Consider the following 15,303-nt stretch of genomic DNA (forward strand, 5'->3'; position numbering starts at 1 on the left):
ACAGGTTCAGTGAGAACCACTTTAAACTGTGGAGTTGAATCTATAACCCGAAATGCTTTTGAATCTATAATCTTAAATGTTTATATGCAGACTGTATTGTAAAAGAAAGGCCCTAACGTTGAGTATACTCTGTGCCAAAATAAGACAGGAAACGCCATGCTTTGCAAAAGTGAAACCGAAAGCAGAGTCTGAGTGCAAGTATTTTGAGTAGGTTATTCTTTATTATCTTTTATTCATCTATATCTTTTGATTAAGCTTTTAGTAGAGGTTCTTGATTAAAACATTTATTCAGTAGATTACATATATAGTTCCAGTTAGGTTATTACATGTAAGGATGAGCCTCTGTTCTGGTGAAAGGTCAGAAGTGCAACGGGTGAGATGAGAGCGCATTTAAGGACGAGTCACACATACACACACATATTAGATAGACCCATAGAGGTGAAAGTTTAATCATGTTTTGCTTGCAACTGCAAAATTGTGCCTGCATGAGTGACAGTTTGTGCAGAACGTGTGCCTGATGTTCTAGAAGATAAGCCCGGGCAGGATGGTGACAGGAAGCACCTGGCGTCGAGGGAATGTTCTTTTAAACTATGTTAAAAGTCATTGTGGTTTTGAGTTGATGTATCCATGTAATTTACGCAGGAGGGGGCGTTCTAATACCCCGATGCATAAAACTGTGTTCTGAAGTTTTGGAGATTGAGATCTGGATGCCGTCTGGGTACAGATCTCCACACGCTGCGTGTGCTTCATTAAAATTCGTTGACTCCAACTGACTGGGTCAGTGTGTTATTCCCATCTCCACCATCTCTCTCTCCTCAAAATGAACCTTAACAGTAGAAAACCAGCGGAGTGATACACCTCCTGTTGTCAGGCCTGCAGGTTTGTCCCTGTGCTGTTCTCTTCTGTCTTTTGGTGGACAAACTTTTTTTTTACTGGCTCACATCATTTGTGGGGCATCTTATTGTGACACCTGATTGTTCTCTCATTTTAGTTTTAGTAATATTTTTAAATGGTTGTAGAAAATGAAAAAAAAGGTGTATTGGCTGCATTTTTAGATAAATAGTTGTATATGTTTACAAAATGTACAATTTATATTTGCATTTCAAGTTATAAACATTTACTCAACATGTCTGTGGGGTTTTTTATAGTAAAACAATACTACTAGGATTTTAGGTTCTTTGTGTGATTTCAGATCAGTAATAGTTATATTAATAGTAATAGGTACTAATGCAGTATGTCAGTGAAAAAACAACTAAATTCAGTTGAGCTGAAAAGATACCAAACAAGGCAACGGGGAAACTTAAGTTAGACTTGTGTTTGTAAATGACCCGCCCCATGTTGTGTAGCTTTCTGGAGTTTATACTTATTGGGCTACATATTTATTTATTATACAGGCTATAAAGTACATAACATCTGTGGTGGCAGATTTCTTTTCTCATATATTAATCACATATTTAATTATATCACATTAGTTATAGTAATATCACTTTCTCACTTTACCACAGTAAGAGCTCTCCTGTCACTACTTTACATGCATGTGGAAAGTTAACACAGTGAGGCCGTTGTAATGGGAGACGTTAAACAGATAGTGAGGCTCCTTCTGCTTATCAGGGATGTAAATCCTCAGGTGAAGGCTAAGCAGAAAACAAGGTCATAATTCTCTCTGTGAGGGAGGAGGTGTAGCCCCCCGTGAGAGGGGCCAACATGTGAGAGTTTGAGGATGTTCTTTGTCTGTGTGTCTGTATATAAGATGTGAGGGCGGTGCCACAAGGCAGAGACGGTCCTGGTGTTTCACTGGGATGCTCTCTCCACATTGCAATGTGTTTATTAAACCCACTTTAAATCAAGCTCACTGGGTGTGTTGCAGGTTATTGTTGACATTTCCATAACAACTGACACACAAAACAACAACTACACTAACTATATACTCTGCAACACACCCAGTGAGCTTGATTTGAAAACCTTTTCTGTCTTACTGACATCACTGAGTTCATCCCTGAAGTTGGTCCAAAGATTCAGACGCAGTCTTGGGCAGTTAAAGGTGAGTCTGTCACGGGTCTTTGTGACCCAGCATTTTAACTTGTTGTATTTGATGTTGTGCTTCTGAGTCCTTGGTTGTGCTGTTTTGTGGGAAAACTGCCCTTCACTGCTACCTCTCCCACCTGGAAAACACAGACTCATACATCAGGCTACTTTTGGTTGATTACAGCTCGGCTTTCAATCCTGTGATCCCACACAAGCTGGCTACACTCGGCCTGCAGCCTCCACCCTCTGTGACTGGCTACACTCGGCCTGCACCCTCCACCCTCTGTGACTGGCTACACTCGGCCTGCACCCTCCACCCTCTGTGACTGGCAACACTCGGCCTGCACCCTCCACCCTCTGTGACTGGCTACACTCGGCCTGCACCCTCCACCCTCTGTGACTGGCTACACTCGCCTGCACCCTCCACCCTCTGTGACTGGCTACACTCGACCTGCACCCTCCACCCTCTGTGACTGGCTACACTCGACCTGCACCCTCCACCCTCTGTGACTGGCTACACTCGACCTGCACCCTCCACCCTCTGTGACTGGCAACACTCGGCCTGCACCCTCCACCCTCTGTGACTGGCTACACTCGACCTGCACCCTCCACCCTCTGTGACTGGCTACACTCGACCTGCACCCTCCACCCTCTGTGACTGGCTACACTCGGCCTGCACCCTCCACCCTCTGTGACTGGCTACACTCGGCCTGCAGCCTCCACCCTCTGTGACTGGCTACACTCGGCCTGCACCCTCCACCCTCTGTGACTGGCTACACTCGGCCTGCACCCTCCACCCTCTGTGACTACCTACACTCGGCCTGCAGCCTCCACCCTCTGTGGCTGGCTACACTCGGCCTGCACCCTCCACCCTCTGTGACTGGCTACACTCGGCCTGCACCCTCCACCCTCTGTGACTGGCTACACTCGGCCTGCAGCCTCCACCCTCTGTGACTGGCTACACTCGGCCTGCAGCCTCCGCCCTCTGTGACTGGCTACACTCGGCCTGCAGCCTCCGCCCTCTGTGACTGGCTACACTCGGCCTGCACCCTCCGCCCTCTGTGACTGGCTACACTCGGCCTGCACCCTCCGCCCTCTGTGACTGGCTACACTCGGCCTGCAGCCTCCGCCCTCTGTGACTGGCTACACTGGGCCTGCACCCTCCGCCCTCTGTGACTGGCTACACTGGGCCTGCACCCTCCACCCTCTGTGACTGGCTACATTCGGCCTGCAGCCTCCACCCTCTGTGACTGGCTACACTCTGCCTGCACCCTCCACCCTCTGTGACTGGCTACACTCGGCCTGCACCCTCCACCCTCTGTGACTGGCTACACTCGGCCTGCACCCTCCACCCTCTGTGACTGGCTACACTCTGCCTGCACCCTCCACCCTCTGTGACTGGCTACACTCTGCCTGCACCCTCCGCCCTCTGTGACTGGCTACACTCGGCCTGCACCCTCCACCCTCTGTGACTGGCTACACTCTGCCTGCACCCTCCACCCTCTGTGACTGGCTACACTCGGCCTGCACCCTCCACCCTCTGTGACTGGCTACAGGACTTTTTGACTGGCAGACAAACACTGGTGTGCCACAGGGTTGCGTCCTCAGCCCCATCCTCTACACCCTGGTCACCCATGACTGTGTCGCCTCCAACAAAGACAACATCATTTTGAAGTTCACGGATGACACTGCAGTGATCGGTCGCATCACTGGAGAGGACGACGTGGCTTATAGGAGAGAGGAGGCTGGTCTGGTGTCACGGTGTGAGGACAACAACCTCACCCTCAACACTGATAAGACAAAGGAGATGATAGTGGACACGAGGAAGAAGAAGAGGCCTCACCAGCCGCTGTTTACCCGGGAGCGTGAAGTGGAGAGGGTGAGCAGCAGTACCTGGGCGTCCACATCAGTGAGGACCTCACCTGGACACTGAACACCACACAGCTGGTCAAGAAGGCTCAGCAGCTGCTGTATTTCCTGAGGAGGCTGAGGAAATTTGGTATGTTGGCCAAGCTCCTCAGCAGGTTCTACAGCTGCACTGTGGAGAGCAGCCTGACCAGCTGCATCACTGCATGGTACGGCAGCACTACTGCAAACCACAAACGCCTGCAGAGAGTGATAACAACTGTGGAGAAGATCATCAGGACCCCGCTGCCCTCTCTGCAGAGCAGCTACCACCACAGAGTCCAGAGGAGAGACACACCTCTGCCCTCGAGATGAAGGTTCAGAAGTGTGAAATCTAGAACATCCAGACTCAACAACTCCATCTTCCCCACTGCTATCAGACTCCTGAACAGCTGACCGACCTCAGACTGCAGTTTGCACATCAGGTCACTTTGCACACTAAGTTCATTTTGCACATTAAACTCCTTTGTACATCCATGTACATCGACATCTGCAGACCACACGTGTCTTCAGTTACTTATTTGAACTTATTTGCAGTTATTTATCTTTTTATTTTATTTTTTTAAGTTATTTTTTATCCTTATTTTATCTTTTTATTTATTCTTATCTTGTTCTTTTAACCCTTATCTAACTTGGCATTGTGCACGGTGTGTTTAGATTCAGTTTAAATTCAGGGACATGGAGCCCCTGTTGATCCTCCACCTAATCACACGAGGCAAGGTGTGAAAACGGGTGTGGGTCGCAATCAGCCAAGGTTTTGGGTGAACCCATTGTGAGATCTAGCCCCACGCTATCATGTGATTTCCTGTGATCAAATGTCCCAGGATGTGAGTGGGCGTTAAGGCGTCCAAGTCCCTCTTCAAGCAACTTAAAGAAGTCCAGACGCTTTTCTTTCCAAGCTCCTTCAACAACATCATTCATAGAACAACTTCCAGCTTCTTTTGCTCGGCTACAGTTTGGATGGATTTGCATTTAAAGATGCAACAGGACTAAAATGGTTAGGGTCAGGAGGTCAAAGGTCAGAGCTCCTGTGGGTCTGAGGGCGGCCTCACGCTGGAGAAGGATGAAGGAGTCTGACCTGAGCCAGTGTTTGACATGAACACATCAGCACTGCTGTCAGTGAGCCTAACGACAGCAGTTAGCATCATTTCAGTGTTTCAGTCATAAAAACACTTCCTGTCACTGTGGTGGTCACAGTGACATCATGCAGTTTGTGCTTTGACCTCCAGAGGGCGACAAATCAGCACAGACAGAGAGCTCCATTCAAACTTTGCTGCCATCAGGAATAATTCTTCAAATATAATCATCAGTGTTTGAGCAGTTATGATATCAGGGACAATCTAGACATGTGTGACAATACTGAACATGTCACATGACACACCTTAAACATCATGTGATCCACTCTCAGTCTGCACTTTCATTCATGACTTCAACAGGTTGACATGAGCTTTGAAGAAACATTCAGTGAAATAAATCTTTCATGGATTCATGTGAGCAGCAGATGAACTTTGTACCAACAACATCTTCAATAACAGAGTCTGAATGAAGCTCAGGTGTTGATGCTGCTCACTGATTGGACGGTTGGTTTCAGCTCTCCTCTCAGTCTTTACTGCACAGGTGAAGGTAGAAAGTGTGACTGGATCTATAGACTGGAAACAGAGAAACATGCTGAACATTTGAAGCTTTGCAGCAGAAATGTTCATGTTACAAATACCGCAGAGCTGATCTGGGATCAGTGTGTTCACACCTGCAGCTACAACAAGGTTTCATGTCTCCACACGTCAGCATGTGAACTTTACTCTGACTCAGTCTGAGCAGTCAGACGGCATATTTTTAAAGTTAACACATCAACACAGAGAACTGAGCCCCTCCCACCTGTGCTGAGTTTCAGGTGGAGTCCCGCCTCCTTCCAGGAAGCAGCTCACCTGTGTGTCCGTGTTTAGTGTCCAGGTGTGGAGTGGAGCTTGTTGTTGGTGTGAAGAAACTGTAAGTTTGCTTTGTTTCCTCCTTTAACAGTTTGTCTTTAGGAACTTTACTGTTTGTTCAGCTCATGTTTGATTTCTTCACACAACAAACTGTGTGTGTTTGTATTTCCGGTCTCTCCATTAAAGTCAGTGTGTAATGTTTCCTGGCTAACATCAGCTGTGTGCAGCTTAGTTCAGCACAAATCTGCCGCTCCATAGTTCACGGTAACGGACTCACAGCTGGACCAACGAGGCCGAGTGTGTCCTCACTCTGAGCTCCGTTCGTGTTTGTGTACTTGTAGTTTGTACTTTGTGAGTTCACTCAGAGCCCACAGAGGACGCAGCGTACGTGATGACGTCACAGCCCTTTACCTCCTTTACTGTCACTGTGATTAATATTTACACACGAGACACCTGCAGAGCTCTGACACTAAGCTAGCCGCACAGCATGCTAACGCTAAGCTAACGCTAAGCTAGCCAAGAACCCAGAGTGACGTTAAAGCTGAGTAAACACTGACCCCAGACCAGCACCGTGATAAAGTGAGCTGCTGCTGCTGAACCTGAACAGGTAACACAGTGCTGAGCAGTCAGGCTGCAGGTTTCTACCTGTTCATGTTTCTACAGTAGAATCACTTTGAAGTGTCTTTGTGCTGTTTCATCTTTGTGTTCATAAACACTCAGAGAAACATCACGTGACCTCATCAGGATCTGTGTTGGTGTGTGGGGCTGTACCTCAGCTTTATGTTGTTACATGCTCATTTGATCGTTTTACACAGTAACATCAAAGTAATGTTATGAGGAGTAATGAAGTAATGTACTCCATTACTTTTAATAATTGTTCTGTGTAATATGTGTAATAATGACTTTTTTGAGTAATGACTGTTACGGGTTCGAAATTGAGGATGAGAGTAAAACAATGATAGTCCAGAAGAGGTCGTTCAAACAATTGATTTTAATGCACGCAGCGTGGAGAGGTGCAAACTGCAAAACAGTTGTACATCTCTACCCAAAATACACTCTAGATTGCTTTTATAACATCAGGGTATTGTAACGCCCCTTCTTGCGTTTACAAACACATAATTTGCATGTACAGAACATTCATGTATTTTAAGAATTAAATGCAAACACAGAGGTTCCTCTTTCTGGCATCCTTTTCCGAATATGGTGATGATCTAAGGCCTTTGAGGTCACCATGGACTGGACATCCTGCTGTCACCTGTTGCTAGGCAAACTCAAATACCACAAGAAGCTGAATACATTCAGGCCTTTGCTCAGCTACTATTGTACTGTAACAATATACTCAGCATATGAGTTTTGATATATATATTTAACTCAATCCTTTTAAAGTAGTTATAACTGCACCTGTAATAAACATGTTAATATTTGATTATGATAACCCCTATAATATAAATTATAACATAATGGCAGCAGCTTCAATAAACGCTTTGATGAATGATAATTAATACAATGTTAAGGATGGTGGTTATATACAGTTCAGCAGTAAACTAATTTCTTTAAATATTACAATCCCCTCTCTTGACCTCTTGCCCACAAGAGGTCACTATACTATGTCTTGTGTCACCGCTCGACCCACTCTGTCACCTCTACATCCATTAATGGCACCATGGGCGCCAAAACCACCATTCCCAGGTCCACTACCTTCGCTCTGACCCTCTCTTGCCGTCCCCTGACTCAGCAAATCAGACAATAACCTCATGTCATCTAAGTGGTCCAGTAATAAACACCAGCTCCCACTTGAAAACACTTCATGCTTAAGTGATCTCTGCTCCTCTTCTGGGTCCCTCTCTAGTGGAAATCTTCTCCTGTAAGGGATAGAAAACAAACAGCCTCTCTCTGCTACACCTTACTAACCTACTGTGTTCATCTAAGGTTCCTGTCATTATTCAAAGTTGGTTCACAATATCATATCATGCAAAATGACAAACCCTACTGCCACGTCTGCTTTGTTAAGCTCTTCAGTTAGACTCTGTGCCTGTATGCCAGTCTGTGTGTACATGCGTGTACACGTTTAATGTCTAAATGCACATGTGGATGTATGTGCACTTGTATGTCAATCTACATCTATGAGTCAATGGTTTTTCACATATAAGGCGTTAATGTGAGAAATGTTTCCTGACTATTAACTCCTCATACTGGAGGGACTTTCCTGTTTGCCCAACCTCTTAGGTTTGGCCTTTTACACTTTTACTAAAGAAATTTTCCCAGAGCCCAAAGACATTTTTATTTTGCTCCTGCGCTTGACAGGATAAGGGAAGTTGTTTTTTGTTTTGTTTTGAAATTTCCCCTTCTGTGTGTGTGTGTGTGTGTACATAAGTAAGCATATGATAATCAACATAAAATCCCTGATTTGCAAATTATTTTCTGTAAAATAAATCTATATCATGTTTGTGTCTGTAAGCATATTTTGCATTCATTCATTACACTCCACGCCATTCCTGCAAGTTAGGAGCTGCATCAAGTCCAGGCCTTTGGCCTCGCCTATGTTTAAATCATGTGTGTACTGTAAGCATGCATGCAATTAACCTGCTATGTTCTCATCTTCCCTCAACATGTATCACCTGGACACTCTCACCAGTGAAGCTTAAAACCTGTTTGGACGGAACATCAACTCTAAACCAGCACAGTTATGCATTGTGTATAAAATGAACTCAACCTGTAAATAGAGACATCACTGTTATGACAAACATAAAATAATACTGTACAACATGTTATTAATACAGTCATCCTAAGGCAGATTATATGATAGCAATAAAAAATCTCTAAATCCCCAATCCCAACAGGTCCTGCTTTTAAATCTTCCCTGACTTTCCCTTCAAGTTCTGCTTTCTTAGTACAATAATTAGGTCCTCCTAATCCCATTAAATCTGCCATATTGATTCCTTCATGTGTAAATGTCAGATTTCGAGCATCTAAAACTTTACTCAGTCTCTGTTGTGCTAATGATGTCATAGTGAACGCCTGCGAGTTCACATATGCCACCACACTATGTGTAGTCAGAACTTTTAGTGAGTGTTCTCTCCCTACATGTGCTGTTTCCTATATTATTTTGGCCACCCCTGCTGCATGCTGTGCGCATGTAGGGTGCCTTGCTTCTGTTGGACTCAACCTCATGCTAACCTACATAAGTACCTGTCCTAAGAGCGACCTCTGCACAGCTCAGACGCCAGTTGCAAGAGCTCTCTAACATTACAATCATCAGCTGTGACTTATATAGTGTTATTTCGGTACTTTATACTTCACACATTTTTCAACGTTGTTTATATGGGGAGTTCCTCTTTTTATGTCTATATTTATTAATATGCCTTGTGCACTAAAACTTCCTGTTTTTCAGTCTGGCTGAGCTCTTGTTTGTGAGTAAAAGGTGGCCTTGCTCTACAAGCCAGCCTTCATTATTAAAGTACATAAAACAGGAATAAAATAAATGTTTTAATGTGTATCTGCTCATTATCTTAACACCAGTCCCCGTTTTTCATTTCTCCCTTGAGAGATTAACTAATTCCTATTTTATAACATTTTAACTTCACTTCAATACAATCCAATTGAATTTTATTTATATAGCGCCAAATCACAACAAAAATTGCCTCAAGGCGCTTCATAGATACAGAGAAAAACCCAACAATCTTGTGACCCCCTATTGAGCAAGCACTTTGGCAACAGTGGGAAGGAAAAACTCCCTTTTAACAGGAAGAAACCTCCGGCAGAACCATGCTCAGGTACGGGCAGCCATCTGCTGCGACCGCTTGGCGTCAGCGAACAGAGATTTTTTTTTTTTTTTTTTTTAACAGAGAGACCTAATATTTAATAATCCACATTTCACTATTTTATTCTTCAGTTCAAATTTGGATTCTGTATTGTTCTTTATTTGTTATTATTTATGTTTAGATTGTTTATTGCTAGTCTTGGTTTGTTGTTATCTGTTTGGGAGCTGACATAGTCTCTATGGATAAGCGTCTTTTGGTGGGGTAGCATCAGGAGAGAAGCTCCAGAGAGGCATCTTCCATGTTAAACACTAAAATATAACAAAAGAGATCTCCTCAACGTGTTGTATATTTTTAATATTTCCTTATTATTTTGTCATAAAATAAATCAACCAAATACTTAAGCTGTGTGACAGCACCTTGCGTTTACGCCGGGCTGTGAGCTGCCCTGAATCTACTTGCTACACCCCCCTTTCACCCAATCTAATTTTTCAATCTTAATCTAAACTATTCCTGACCTTCCCCTTCTCTCATCTGATCATCTCAAGTACGTCCTGTACCAAATTTGCTTCCTCTTTTCAAGTCCCACATTTAATTACAAGCTCTAACACATTTGCCCTATCTGGCTGTCTCGACGTTTCCTATCAACTTACAAAGATACCAGAGTTATTCTCAGAACTCAGAGCTGAGGTTCCCCTTTCCTAAGTCTGTATGTTCTACCAGAGAGCAAGTCGGTAAACAAGTTTATCATCACAAAGGTTGTTAGGTAAAGGTCACCTAACATCTGCTTAGTAACCCTAAAAGAGCACATTTCATGTAGCTAATCGCATATATTAACACCCCCCTTTTTGTGACACATCTCATGTGTTACAAACTCAAAATCCTTCACTCAGGTTAGGAAATTAAAAGAAAAGTTTAGTCCTACCATATTATGTATAAATGCTCCGGAGCTTCAAACCTGTGTTTAAGGAATGAAATCAAATTAATCATCATGTCAAATCCTTTCTTGGCTCCATCCACAGCCTGCATCCTTGAAACGTCCTAGAAACAAAAGCCTGTGTGTTAACCAGTACATCACCTTTTATACTCAGTTTCCCCACTCATGATCCAACCTGTGTTATAAAAGAAAAGTTAAAACAGAACAATTATCAGTCATGTGTCCAACCTTAGTCCAGTCTTTTGTCAGTGTCCAGTCGGTCCAACCTATGGTCTGCCTCGTCCGTCCAGTCACCATCCATTTACACACATTCACTCACATACATTAACATCAGGTCTTGCTGACAGTGGAGACTATCTCGCAAATATTCAGTCTTCACTCTCAGCAACATCAACTCATTTATTTGTTTTACTTTGTTTTTAGGAAAATAGTTCTTTCTGCTTTTAGACTGGATTGGCTCATGGCAATCCTTTTTAGACAGAGACTTAGCCTTCTCCTCTGCCCATTGTAATCTGGAGAAGGTCACCGAGAATTTTCAGCGCTGTTATCCACTCTTTTGCAGGCCTGCTTAGAACAAAAATGAGAAAAAGAGAGCTGATTATTAGCTCATCAAAACACAAAACAAAATCACCTGACAGGTTTTTCTAAGTGCACTGTTACAAAATGATGGACCCCTTAGACATGTGCATGTTTGATAAAACTCCCTCTATTAAAATAAGAAAACAACACAAATCTAACCGATAGAAGTAACCCATCACTACAACAACAACCTCAACAATCTTAAACACAGAACATTTTGCCACAAGTTCTTCAGGGTCCTGACTCTCTCAGGTCAACTAACATCACCTCACCTGCTCAATACACAGAAAATCTCGTTAAACGCCACACAACTTGCACACCATCAACACTAAATTCTAAATTTTCTCTTCTGAAAACTTACTACACACTAAGCGAGTTGGACAACATGATAAACAGACTCCTATGCTAAACCTGCTATCTGATCTTCATGAGCTCTTTTGTATTCTAAGGTTAATGCATTTTCTATTTGTGTGTGTGTGATTATGTATATGTTTCTTTTCGTGTTTTTTTTTTTTTTCAGACTCCCTCACAAGGTTCCACTTAAACAGTCAGTTTTTCTCTTTCCCAAATTTGATCTCCCTCCTGAAATAACCGCATTCCTTGTCCTCAGCCAGAAGTTAGAGCTTGATTTTCAGGTTCAGGGAACAATTCACCCTGAAAGACAGTGAGTGTCTCCCCTCTTTGGCTCATCACTCGTCATTGTTAATGACGTTTCCCCCTCTGCCCCAGCGGCTTTACCCTTGTAGTCCCGTCTCCTCCAGTGAGTCCAAGCTCACTCCGGGACCTAGGTTCAAGCAATCGTGACTGCGCCTTGCCTTAGGTTGTCCCAGGGTTTCGAGGTGGGATCTTACCCGTCATGGGCTGTCCAGCCTTCCATGCTTCGCCTGATACGGGGGCCAAGTGGGCACAGGTGCTATGAGGGGAGGGGACACACTGACTCTGGAAATCAAAGGAGTGTAAACTGCGTTCTTTATTTCATGTGTGTATTAACTTTCCAACAATAATTTCACATGTAACAGTTTGTGTACGTGCGTTTTCAATTCATTAATGTAATTATCAGTTCATGTATTTATTTCTCTCGGTATGTCCTTTTTCTAAAACCTGTAATTAATGTCTTTTTATTACTTTTACTTAAACATGCATTCGCTTCATCTTCTCAGAATTTAACTCGTCTGTCTATGTAGTTTTACTAAGTCTTGATCTAAAATAATACACCCTCTTCTCACACACTTTTAAGTATACTAATTTTGCATTTGTCAGTTTTTTTTTTTTTTTTCTTCATTCACACAATCCTTTCATAATCGTCTCACACACACTGCCTTTTCTCTCAGACTTCCACTTTTTCACTCATTCTCCTATAAATCTCCCTAGTGTTATTATTATTTATTTACTATTTGGTACAAATCACACATAATCACTCAAATCTAATACTGACAGAACTTCCCCCAGTGCAGATCAGTCAAAATACGCTTCCCTAAGAGTATTCTACAGGCATGCTATAATGAATCAGCAAAATCAGCAAATTTAATAACAACAATTCAACCCTCTAACCATTCTCACAGCACACACATAACTGGAAAACTAAAACCCCACAGTCTTTATTGCTAAAACTCTCTCCTCTCATTGTTGTTCTGTCTCACAAAGTGGTCTAAAGTTCCGACTAGGTACAAACAATCATCCAGGAAGTTGGTAAACTCTAATTCCGTTAGAGTCACTATTCTATCCGACTCAAACTCTGCGTCTTCTGTCTCACATCAAACAAACACCTCCACTTGGACCTGTACTGGCTCGCTGGCAGTTACTGGCGTCAGCATAATAATGAAGGTAAAGCCAGTTACCTACCTCAAATCCAAACCAGAAAATATAGCATACACCTCCATTCAAAAATCCTAAAACATCTTACTTCGACACCCCAAAACACACATCGCTTACAGACATCTATATTAATTAAATTATCTCAAATTCAATTTCAGTTCTCAGAACCCAGATAACGGTCTTAAGTATCAACAGTTTATATATCCTATCTCAAAACCCCGCAAAAAGTCATACAGTCATGGCAAGAAATAAAACTTTACTTACAATATTGTAATAAACAAAACCAGCGTCTTAAATACAGGCATCAGCAATGTGTAGCAGTCTCCATTAACTTCCTCATACTCTATGCACCTCTCAGCTGCCTTATTTGCATTCTCACACACACACACAATCTAAAAATAATACCAGCCTGACTCACAGACTCAGACAAGTCTCTTAATATATATACACAGACGTCCTATGATTACAACTGCACAGATTTTAGGCCTCTCATTTCAAAACCTACACAATTTCGAGAATTTAAGTTAACGGTCCGACCGATAAACTCCCTGAGTTTTTTGTGATCAATTTAACCAGTCTCGGCCCCGGGCCGTGGTCACATATCTAATGCCCTAACACAATTTAAAAGCGTCAACCAACTCAACCCCTGCCGAGAAGCTCTATTTTGGGGCATTTCACATCCCAGGCTTCCCTGAAGCTTTAAGTTACAAGTTACACGCCCGAAACCCGGTTTCTACTGACCAAAAAAGTGCAAACCACCGCCCCGGACGGTAAACTGACCTAGTCAGTAGCTATTTTGGGCCGTCCTCAGTTGCCCACGATTGCCAATCGGACTATCCCTTCCCAAGGAATTCACGACCGTCGCCAGTAAATTTGGAGCGTCACCTCCGAACAATGCACTTCTCAGAATTCCCAGAATCCCATACTACAAAAATTTAATTACTTTGAAGACACCCCACAAAACCAACTATATTGGTGTCCAAGCCCGGCTTTATATTCAATTGAGACTTTGCTGTCACAAACACTTCGCCAATAACCTATAACTCTAAATTCTCTCTGCAGTCCAACTGCTTTAAATACACTTATTCTCTTTACTCTTTACTTATTTTCCCTTATTCTCTTTACTTATTTTCAACGTTTCATTATCATTACTTCAACTTCAATTCTCATGAGATTTTCACCAAAATCAAAACAGACCTTTACCAGTAATTTCAGTGAGTAGACTTTCAATTTTGTCAGAACCAATTCAGCACTGTTTGGAAATAATTCAACAGGTAGTGCCTTACCTTTGAATAAGCCGGCTTATGTCAACTCACTTCGACCACTGACTCGTGTCTGCCCGTTTGAGCACCTCAGACCCTCTCGGTCTCAACCTCCAACTCACTCTACTCAACCCTCGGCCAATGCACCAAATGTTACGGGTTCGAAATTGAGGATGAGAGTAAAACAATGATAGTCCAGAAGAGGTCGTTCAAACAATTGATTTTAATGCACGCAGCGTGGAGAGGTGCAAACTGCAAAACAGTTGTACATCTCTGCCCAAAATACACTCTAGATTGCTTTTATAACATCAGGGTATTGTAACGCCCCTTCTTGCGTTTACAAGCACATAATTTGCATGTACAGAACATTCATGTATTTTAAGAATTAAATGCAAACACAGAGGTTCCTCTTTCTGGCATCCTTTTCCGAATATGGTGATGATCTAAGGCCTTTGAGGTCACCATGGACTGGACATCCTGCTGTCACCTGTTGCTAGGCAAACTCAAATACCACAAGAAGCTGAATACATTCAGGCCTTTGCTCAGCTACTATTGTACTGTAACAATATACTCAGCATATGAGTTTTGATATATATATTTAACTCAATCCTTTTAAAGTAGTTATAACTGCACCTGTAATAAACATGTTAATATTTGATTATGATAACCCCTATAATATAAATTATAACATAATGGCAGCAGCTTCAATAAACGCTTTGATGAATGATAATTAATACAATGTTAAGGATGGTGGTTATATACAGTTCAGCAGTAAACTAATTTCTTTAAATATTACATGACCAACACTGATCACAACAAAGAGGAAATGCCTCCAACATGCACAAACATCTGACCCACAACATGCAGTTAATGCGCACAAATGTCTTTGATATGCTGCTCAGTGATGGTGGTGACTGTCAGAGCAGAGCTACTGAGAATCAATAAGTAATATCAATGATGGAATCACTAAATTCTTATCATCCCTGTCAGTATCATACATGTGCTGTATGTGATAAATGTGGAGGTGCTGGCTGTTCTCTCACTCTGCTGTTTAGCTGTAAAGGACGCCTCCCTGCCTTTGTCTCATTCATGACCTT

The sequence above is a fragment of the Oreochromis aureus genome, linkage group 3 (assembly GCF_013358895.1).
Source record: "Oreochromis aureus strain Israel breed Guangdong linkage group 3, ZZ_aureus, whole genome shotgun sequence".
NCBI lineage: Eukaryota > Metazoa > Chordata > Actinopteri > Cichliformes > Cichlidae > Oreochromis > Oreochromis aureus.